Here is a 9,987-nt window from a genome sequence, read left to right on the forward strand (position 1 = left end):
AATATAATTTTTGAGTCATGGTGCGGTAGTCATGAGCTATCCCACTTTCTGACATCGTTCTTTAGCCATAATGACTGTACTCATGTGATATCCCACTTTCTGACATCATTCTTTAGCTACGATACGGTATCAATGAGCTCTACCACTCCCTGACATTATTCTTTAGCCATGATACTGTACTCATGAACCTATGAACTCCCTGACATTACTCTTTAGCTATGGTAATCATGAACTGGCCCGGCATGGCCAGGTGGTTAGGGCGCTCGACTCGCACTCTGAGGGTCACGGGTTCGAATCCCCGTCACACCAAACATGCTCGCCCTTTCAAAGAGGGGAGGTTGTCAAGTGGGTTGCATCCTTGACGTAAGAAACAGCTTTATAAACGATGGCAGAGCAAGATCTGCCGTCGGCTCAACGGTCCGCAAGGACTATGAGAAATGAAAAAAAAAAAAATCATGAACTATCCCACATCTTGACATTAGTCTTTGGTAGTCAAGAGCTATCTCATTCCCTGACATTATTTTGATAGCTATGATCAGAAACAATGTACCTCACTACCTTCTGACATTATTCTTCAGCCAAAATATAAGCTACCCCTATTATGTTATGCATAACTACTCAATAAGTTCTTATTGTATTGAAATAGAATTTCTTATGTTATCACATATTCCAAATATATATTTAAAATTCCTTTCTGTTTAGTTTCGTGTGGTTTCGCGAGTTTCAATACAAAATATAACGAAATGAATTTTAAAGACCCAGTAAATGTTTGCTTATCATCGCAAATTTCAAGTATATATTTTCCCACCCATTTTGATGCAGTTCCCCCAGTTTTGTGGGTTCCAAACCAACTAGTGGGCGCACATATTGGAAAGGAAGTTATGTTAGACTGCCACAGTGAGGCCTATCCTGTTTCCATCAATTTCTGGAAGAAAAAAGGGGGTGATATGATTCTGTCAAACGAAGAAATTGACGTGTCTTTAAAAGAAAAAGCTTACAAAGTTCATATGAGATTAACCATAAGCAACCTACAAGCAGAAGATTTTGGGACCTATATTTGCTTTGCCAAAAATTCGTTGGGATCAACTGAAGGATCAATCCGCCTCTATGGTAAGAACTGTAAATGATGTATTATGGTGACCTGTACTAATATTTGAATGTCAGAGTAGGGGAGACCAGGGCTGGTTCATAAACTAGGAATCTTTCTCTATTACATAGCAAAAACAAATCACTTACGTATTGGCAAATTTTCTCAAAAATGAACGTAATAGAAAAGTATGCTCTATGTGTTAACTTACCCCGAGTATGGGGTAACTTGACGCACGCTCTGGGGCAAATTGACATGGATGAAATTAAGTCCAAATATTTTATATATATATATATATATATCATTCTGATTATTTGATATTTAAGTAAATGCAATAAAAAACACTTTAACGGTTCCTCATTATAATGTCTACAAACACAGTTTGAAATTCAAATTTTGAAAAAAATATCTCTAGAGAATAATGGAAATGAAGCAACACAGTAAGTAATTTCTGAGAATTTTAATTAATTTTTGTTAATGTTTTCAATATATAAACCATAATTAATATTAATCAAAATGTATTTAAATATTTTGTGTTATATCTATCTTTGTTTCAAGAGCATAAAATACATTTCAATTCATCAATGTGAGGCTGTTTAACACGTGTGTCAGTCTGCCCCAAATGAAATGTGCCATTGTGCCCCAAATCGTTATTTTACTAGAAATGACTTGTGGTTGTGGCATACCAGTCATAGTTATCAAACTAAGTTATGTACCATTATAAAGCCGAAAGAATGTTCTTTCATATACCATGTAAGTTAAATTATCTTAAAAAAGTATCTAATATATATATAACAAAATATTTTGTAGTAGAAATATTTACTTACGTTTGTTAAAAATGAATTGTTACTACTTCACACGAGAGAGGCTTCCGATCACGATGAAACTACAAGACCAAATGACGCCTGTTTGGATGTATCAGTGGTCAAGATATCATGGTTACCAACTTCAGAATACGTTAGTTATTGGCATTATGTCAACCTGCCCCTGTGACGAACCAGCTCCGTCTACCCTACTGCTATTTTGTTATTATCTCTGTTTGATATTTTCAATCTGAGCAGCATCTTACGCATTATACCGGTTATACGGCCAAGTCTTAAAATCACAAGGCTTAGGCTTAGTGGTCCATAATTTTGAAGTGTTGATTAAAGAGAGGGCAATCAATCAGCAGTACCCACCGCCTCCGTGGCTACTCTTAGCCGAATAGTGGATTGCTGTAATTTTTATAATGCACTCACAGTTCAAAATCCTTGCATATTCAGCGACATATTACAAGCTCGAACCTTGGAACTTCCAATTCACATCCGTAGTAAAGTAGATCTTTAATAATAATAAAGACTAGGAAAATATACTTGTTATTGTTTAGCTGTTTAGGATATATATATATATACTTTCTTTGAATATTTATATTCGTTTCTATTTATTTAAAAACATTATTTTTAAGACGTAACGAATCCGATCAGTGTGACAAATAGTATTCGGTACAAATCAATGATAGGATGATCCTTAAGCTACTTAGTGGTTTATTAGGTTATCGCTATAGCTGAAGACTGACCTGTTAGGAGTTAATATTTTAACGCTCAATAATATTTTAAATAATCACTCTCTTGAATATTTCAGTATTTTCGGACTACGTTGACCACTTGACTTTCAATCTAAGAGGGCTATGAAAGTTTTTTTATTTGTTTGTTTTGGATATTATCAAAAAACTGTACAAGGGATATCTGCACTAGTCGTCTTAAAATTGGAACGGATCAGATAGACTAGAAGGAAGGCAGTTAGTCCTCAGAACCAACCGATGGCTCTTGAGCTTCTCTAATTGAATAGCTGAATGTAACCATTACTCTTATAATGCATTCTCGGTACCAATTTGGAGAGCGCGATTTTATTTCGGCCAAGAGATGCGAACCATAGATCCATAGGATTCAGGGACAGCACGCCAACCGCTAGGCTAAGCTTGGTACGTTATGATAGGCAAACGTTAATGCTTTATATATGATAACTTTCGCGTTACTTTGTGAAATTTAGTATCTGTATAAACGATGAAATAAAACGTGTTTGTAAAATATTAAACTGGTTCGTTTCACGTTCCTACAAAAACAAGATCCTAAACATTCCATAAGAGTGTTCCAAGTACAAAATTGTTAATCTTAACCCCTACAATTGTGTATGCATTTGGGCATAAAATTAGAAACAAGTTTATAGAGAAGACTAGGAAAGAGTGCTGCGAGAAAAATGGCCATCAGGTGTCATAAAACTCTTAAACTTACTTTAAATTCTATTATGTATGCATATATATACATAAAATTAGAAACATACCTATAGAGAAGACTGGAAAAGAGTGTTGTGAGAAAAATGGCCATCAAGTGTCATAAAACTCTTAAACTTACTTTAAATTCTATTATGTATGCATATATATACATAAAATTAGAAACATCCCTATAGAGAAGACTGGGAAAGAGTGTTGTGAGAAAAATGGCCATCAAGTGTCTTGAACTCTCAAACTTACTTTAAATTCTATTATGTATGCATATATATATACATAAAATTAGAAACACTATAAGTGTAAGTCAAATGTGTAACGGACTGAAATCAATCGTCTTCCAGTGGGACAACGGTAAGTGTACGGACTTACAACGCTAAAGTCCGGAGTTTGATTGCCCGAGGTGAACACGACAGATAGTGCTGCGACGGAAATGGCCATTAAAGTGAAAGTTTATTAGGCGATATGTTTGAATACCTTTTTGCGTCTTTAATTGTACTACAAAACGTTCTAAACGTCCACCTGCTTTAACTGTAAATTAACTTCGTTCACACACTTGCTTGATAGTATTTCAAATCTAAAAGAAAAATATTATTTTTTCAATTTTTATTTCAAATTGGACCACCAAAAGGCTTCGTAAATTTCTAGTTTCAATTTGGTTGTATTTAAGTACATCATTCTTGTTGCACTTATATACGTGTAAAAACCAAACAATTATATCATGGAAAGTCTAATCATAATAGCAGGAGAGTGACACAGAAAAAAACGTATAGACGTTTAATTCCAAGTGAACCTTTAGAACTTTACATCTTTTAGAACTTATATGACAAATTTTGAGCTATTTTTATGGAAGATCTAAGCTTTTAATTTCATCCATTCCATTGGAACTTCAACTTAGTTGTGTTAACACAGGGCAAATTTGGTACACCTATATGTTTGTAAAAGCACATGCGGTGAACGTTACAAAATGGATTTTTAGGCTTTCGTGAACTCTGCTGGTGGCCTCAAGGTTATATTCTAAACTGTTGTTTGAATTCTTCCTATTATTGTTTGGTGTATTAATTCAAAATTTGTGCATCTTTAAAAAATCTGCATTTATCATTCTCTAAAGAAAAATCATACTCGCCGAGATTGTTATGTATAATTATATTTTACGATTGTATTTCTATAATAGCCAAATAAAGGTTAAGCAAACGTTCAATGTTATAATATACATATACATTTCGACCTTCAGGGCAGTGATCAGTTTTAACTTTCCGTTAATGCAGACATTTTAAACACTTAATTATATATATATATATAAGACTATTGTCAAGCAAGGTCTATCGGTGAATGTGCCGGGCTGCATATCGGAAGTTCTAATGTTCGAACTGCGATATACCACTGAAAATGGCAAGCAATCTCAGCAGTTATGAAGTTATAGCTGCGACAGTCAATCCCTCTGACTAAGTATGATTACGTATACCCATGAAGCGGAGGCTGTTACTGACTTTCGGCAATTCTAAATTAAAAACAGCTATGCCTGAACCCGAGAAGCTTATAAGCAGTGGTGTAATGCTAAATAAAGAAGTGCCGGAACGCATTTAACCGTTTCATATGGGATTCATTCCCACCCCACTACACCTCTACTTACAACCTGGTCAGTTAGTTAATGTGTTGTCGCATAAGGTCACGCTCAAGTTGAAATACCGAGCTCCATACCAAACAAACTGACTTTGTAAACAAGAAGTTACACTAGCCAAAGTTTTCAAAGAGTCTACTTAAAGATTTGGAGCTTCTTCGTATCAATAAATATGAGAACGGATTCTGATGAGAATCATCCTGTGTTGAAAATGTTTAAAGAGTTTACTTTATATAACTGAAGATTGATTGGATTTATTAAGAAAAAAAATATGTTATAATATGAGTGTACTCAATATACATATTTTGTGGTGCTACAATAGTATAGTTCTGTAAGATGTGGTAATATTTTTCTTAACACCCACGTGAAGATAAATGATGCTTTAAACTACTGTTGTCTTTTTGGAGGTTTTACATATTTTACTCTGTGCGTAATAGACAGATTTTGAGGTAGTTTTAGTTGGTGAATATTAGTTTATTATTCCGTGGTACACAATAGGTATGCTATGAAACTTAAAATTCCCAATAAACAAGTTTTGAAAAAGCTTTTACATTTGATTTGATCATTTTAGAACCAAGAAAAATAAGGATTCAATGTATTTGTGTAGAAATCAATACTGATTTTAATTACAATTGAACTAATCAATTTTAGGTATGTTACAGAACCAAACAGTCTTCTTTATTAATGAATATCAATGGGTGTTTCTTTCTTCTAACATAACGAAGGAAGCAAAAATCCCTGATCCCTGAGTGGTAAAAAGGGGGAATTGGACAAATATTACAGCGAACATTCCGTTGGAATTGAGGAGAAAAAAATTGCCGAGTGTAATATTTTGACTTTTCTCTTATATCAAGGATACCAATTCCCACATTATAATCCAATTTAATACATCAAATTTTCCAGTATATCAGAGATGCCCATTACTAAAGTCATTTCTAATGTAATATATTTACTTTTCTATTGTATCAGAGATACCAATTCCCACATCCATCTCCAATGATGCAACAGGGCAGTTTAAACACATCAACAGTGGTAAGTTAAAGATTACTTAAACTATTATTTTAATTTTTTATATGGGCTAATAAATACTCATACGTTTCAAATATCTATGCATCCTTGTCTTTGTATGTACTTAAGGTGAGCAACGAACTTAATTTTCTCACGTAGTAAGACAAAGTTAGAATTCAATCACAATTAGTTTTATCATATATATCAATATATATATATATGCTAGTTTTTATCATATCACATAAATATATGTATATATATATATATATGCTAGTTTTATTATATCACATAAATATATGTATATATATATATATATATACTAGTTTTATTATTATATCACATAAATGTTTATATATATTTATATATAATTAAATATAAATACAACATGGTATGTGCATTTGGTATATTTAGAAACTCTATGACGAAGGCTACAGTAATCGAATTTCAATTTGAGTTTTAAGTTTTAGTCTTTACAGCTTTATGTAAATAGTAATAAGATGATTCTACCAGCTGATCAGTAACAGTCATATCTTAAATTCTGCTTTTGAATCCATATATATTAGTGATTACTGTTGTTAAACATAACTTCCCTTGTAATACACTTTTATCGTTCATAAAGGTACCAATATCTTACTCAACAAATACAACTATAACCAGTCTTTATATTTAAAATATGCCTTTTAGTATTTGACCTTTGGCGTCATCTAGTGGTTTAAATCTCATATTATATCATAAATTTGTATCGTCTTTTACATGTTTAACAGGTATATGTATTAAGAAACCCTTTACAATTTTAGATAAGAGACATTTTAGCTTATGGCGCAATCTGTGGTAAAAATCATGTTCTTGTTTCTTAAGTCGATACCAAAGTGTATAACGTACATCAGTTGTAACTTATGTTGGCACAGTCAGTCGTTAAACGTAGAAAAAGTTTATGTTTGAGGATTTAGCCTTTCTTTCACCTATTGCTAAGTAAACGTTCCCGTTCTTGTTAAATCGCAATATGCAATACTTTGAGAACATAAGCACAATCAAGATGAAGCCGAGATTAATAAAACTTTTCAAATAGTGCATCATAGTGGCTACAAAGATATTTTCATGCCAACTTTCACTATGTTCAATCAATTTCAACTTATAGTATGTTTAAAGACCACCGAAAAAATAATGGAAACGATCAATTTTAATTAAAACAGAAACTGTTATAAGATTAGATATATCTAATTCAACATTATTAGTCTGACTTTAAACTTATAAATATGTTTGTGTTGTGGTTGTTAAGAAGAAAGTTACATAAACTTGTAATCTGCCCACCGTGGGTATCGAAACCCGATTTTTGGCGTCATGAGTCCTAAGTCTTACCGCTGAGCCACTGAGGGGCAAAATTATAAGAATAAATGTAGTGGAGTAATATTCTTTTTTCATTTTCAAGTGTACTGATTGGTCAGTTTTTAAAGCTAAATTGATTTCACAGTAATGTCGTGAACTAATCTCTAGTCTCTGTATTTGTCGATAAGCACAAAACTACACAATGGGATATATGAGATGTTCCAATCATGGAAGCGGGGGGTTCGTATTTGAAACAACCAAAGCCAATTTTGAAGTTGCAACGTACATCGACGTTAAAAAACAAACAAATAAAAAACGTTTGATTTTGAATTACTATTGTCCATGGGAAACGTGATGCAGAGCGACATATCAAGATTGATAGCTAAAGAAACATTAATAGTGTAGAGCAACAAACGTACAAGTGATATAGTTAAAGAAGACTTTTTTTTTTCTTCTGAGAACATGCGACTGTATCGATCTGTTATTACACAACATGGGACCTAAAATGACCAAAACAATAAATAACTCTGACAGATTTTGGCTGAAAGTGTGATACTTAGCTAACCCATGAAAGCTGGAGCTGCATTTTGTTTTCGTTTTACGTTTATTGCGTGGTTGCTAGTGAATAATACGTGGAACTGTGTACTGAGTTTGTATGTCAGTCTATATAGAAAGTTCAAATGATAACGTGCATGCTAAGATTAATGCACGAATACACCCAAATAAAGTTTCTTGCACGGTTTAGTATATAATGTTGTTATTTTGAAAATTTTATTTCAGCTGGATCTGGTTTAATCGCCCATTTTCTGTTTTTAAAAATGCGTAAAAGACTGAACAATGCTTTCTACATTTGATTATGTTCGTTTGTAGCGGATTGTTTTATTTATGTTTTACATATTTTACTTTAACTACGCCATTATGAATGCATGCAATCGTTTGGTTATTTGTTAATATTTTATTGTTTTTACTCGTATTTTGTGACAATGTATGTTAATTATATTATTTGATGTACTGCGGAAATCCTTTGATAACGTTTATTTTGTTTCAAATTTTATTTCACATTATAGTCAAATATTCATTACTTTTGCTGTGAAATTAAGAAATATTAAATCCGTATTTTACCACTCATAACTGAAGTTTTGTTGTTATTCAATTATGACAATTATTATAAGAATTTATACTGTTATCAAAATGATGAGTTACTTATTTTGTTTATTTAAACACAAACTACGTATTATGTTATCTGCGCTGTGCCTATTGCAGGGATCGATACTCGATATTTAGTGTTATAAGCAGCTCTCAAGCTAACTTCTGAGCCTCAGGGGAGAAGGAAACGTTGCAATAATTAAAAGATAGGAGATAGTAATCTAACAAGTTTTTTTAAAGGTACAATGTTACTGTAGAATTGTATTTTATGTCTTTTTTTATCTTAACGTTTTATACTATTAAATGAAATGTGATAAGAAAATATACGTTGCACGTAATAATCTCAAATCCCTACTACCTTAACAGACTTTCCGAAGCATCAGAGTCTTGGATCTGTTAAATCTTCCAGAGGTTTTAATATGGAAAAAGAACCACCTGCCATAGAAGGTAATATGAAAAATATACCATACTTTTGCTCTATTGTAATAGGAAAGCATTGATAATTTATCTTTGCTATTACACACTAAAAATACAAATAATGCACGATTTGATATGTTATTAAACTTATTTCAGGTTCAACTTGCTCTATGAAACGTTTAAGCTCAGTACAGCTGGTCATGTGAAGTTCATACTACCTCCTCTTCGGTTCTAGAACGTTTCACAGTGAAAATAGCTATTGAGTTAACCTAATGTGAAGAATGTATGTGATACACTGTTCTATAAAAAACAATTATTACTATTGTAAGCCTGATTCATGTCTAGTATGAATGTTTGACCAATTGAAAATAAAAGTAGGGTTATATTGCAAACTTTCAATCAAGTGTGGTATGAATGTATCTCGTCCATATCTGTAGTCATCTCACAGGAAGAGGGAATCAACACTTATTTACCAAACTGGACTTCACCAATCTGCTAACTGTCTCTATTTTCAAATGTTTTGGATTCGCTTTCCACTCATTACTTATTGAATTCGAGACAAGTTAGCTATACCCAGACTTATGTATTGACTGATGTGATATCTTTACTCGTTTTTTTTTTCTTTTATATTCATTTATTCTCCATAAAGGCAGTATTATTATTTGTAAAACCAGAAATTATTACATTTTACTTTAAGATGTTCATTCGTTAAACTTATGTTTTATCAATTTTTTATCAATGTTTTGTCTATATATAATTACAGGACAACCACAGCACAGAATTAAGTAAAATTACATTTTACATTTCTTCAGAAACCTGTATTTTTGTTGTAAAAGGATTTAAAACGTATATATATAAATATATATATATCAAATCAAAGTAAATACGTTGTTTGCTAAGTCTACGTTTGTTTGGCACTATTTTATGCGAATATGGTATGAATTTTTTATATGATTATATCAGACAACTTTGAGATAAAAAAACTTTAGAGAAACAATGGTAGACAAAACTTATTAGAGATTGCTACTGGGTACAAAAGTGTTCTAAAAGACATATTCTTGCAACACCTTGAAAGATTAACTAGGTGTATCATTGCATAGATATAGTTTCGGTAGTAGA

At 32.2% G+C, this 9,987-nt stretch overlaps 1 pseudogene; it reads left to right on the forward strand.

Annotated features, from left to right (window-relative positions):
• Positions 1-9,127, forward strand: part of LOC106477157 — a 117,050-nt pseudogene extending 107,923 nt beyond the window's left edge.
• The last annotated feature ends 860 nt before the right edge of the window (positions 9,128-9,987 follow it).

Source organism: Limulus polyphemus, unplaced genomic scaffold (assembly GCF_000517525.1).
Source record: "Limulus polyphemus unplaced genomic scaffold, Limulus_polyphemus-2.1.2 Scaffold163, whole genome shotgun sequence".
NCBI classification, from domain to species: Eukaryota; Metazoa; Arthropoda; class Merostomata; order Xiphosura; family Limulidae; genus Limulus; species Limulus polyphemus.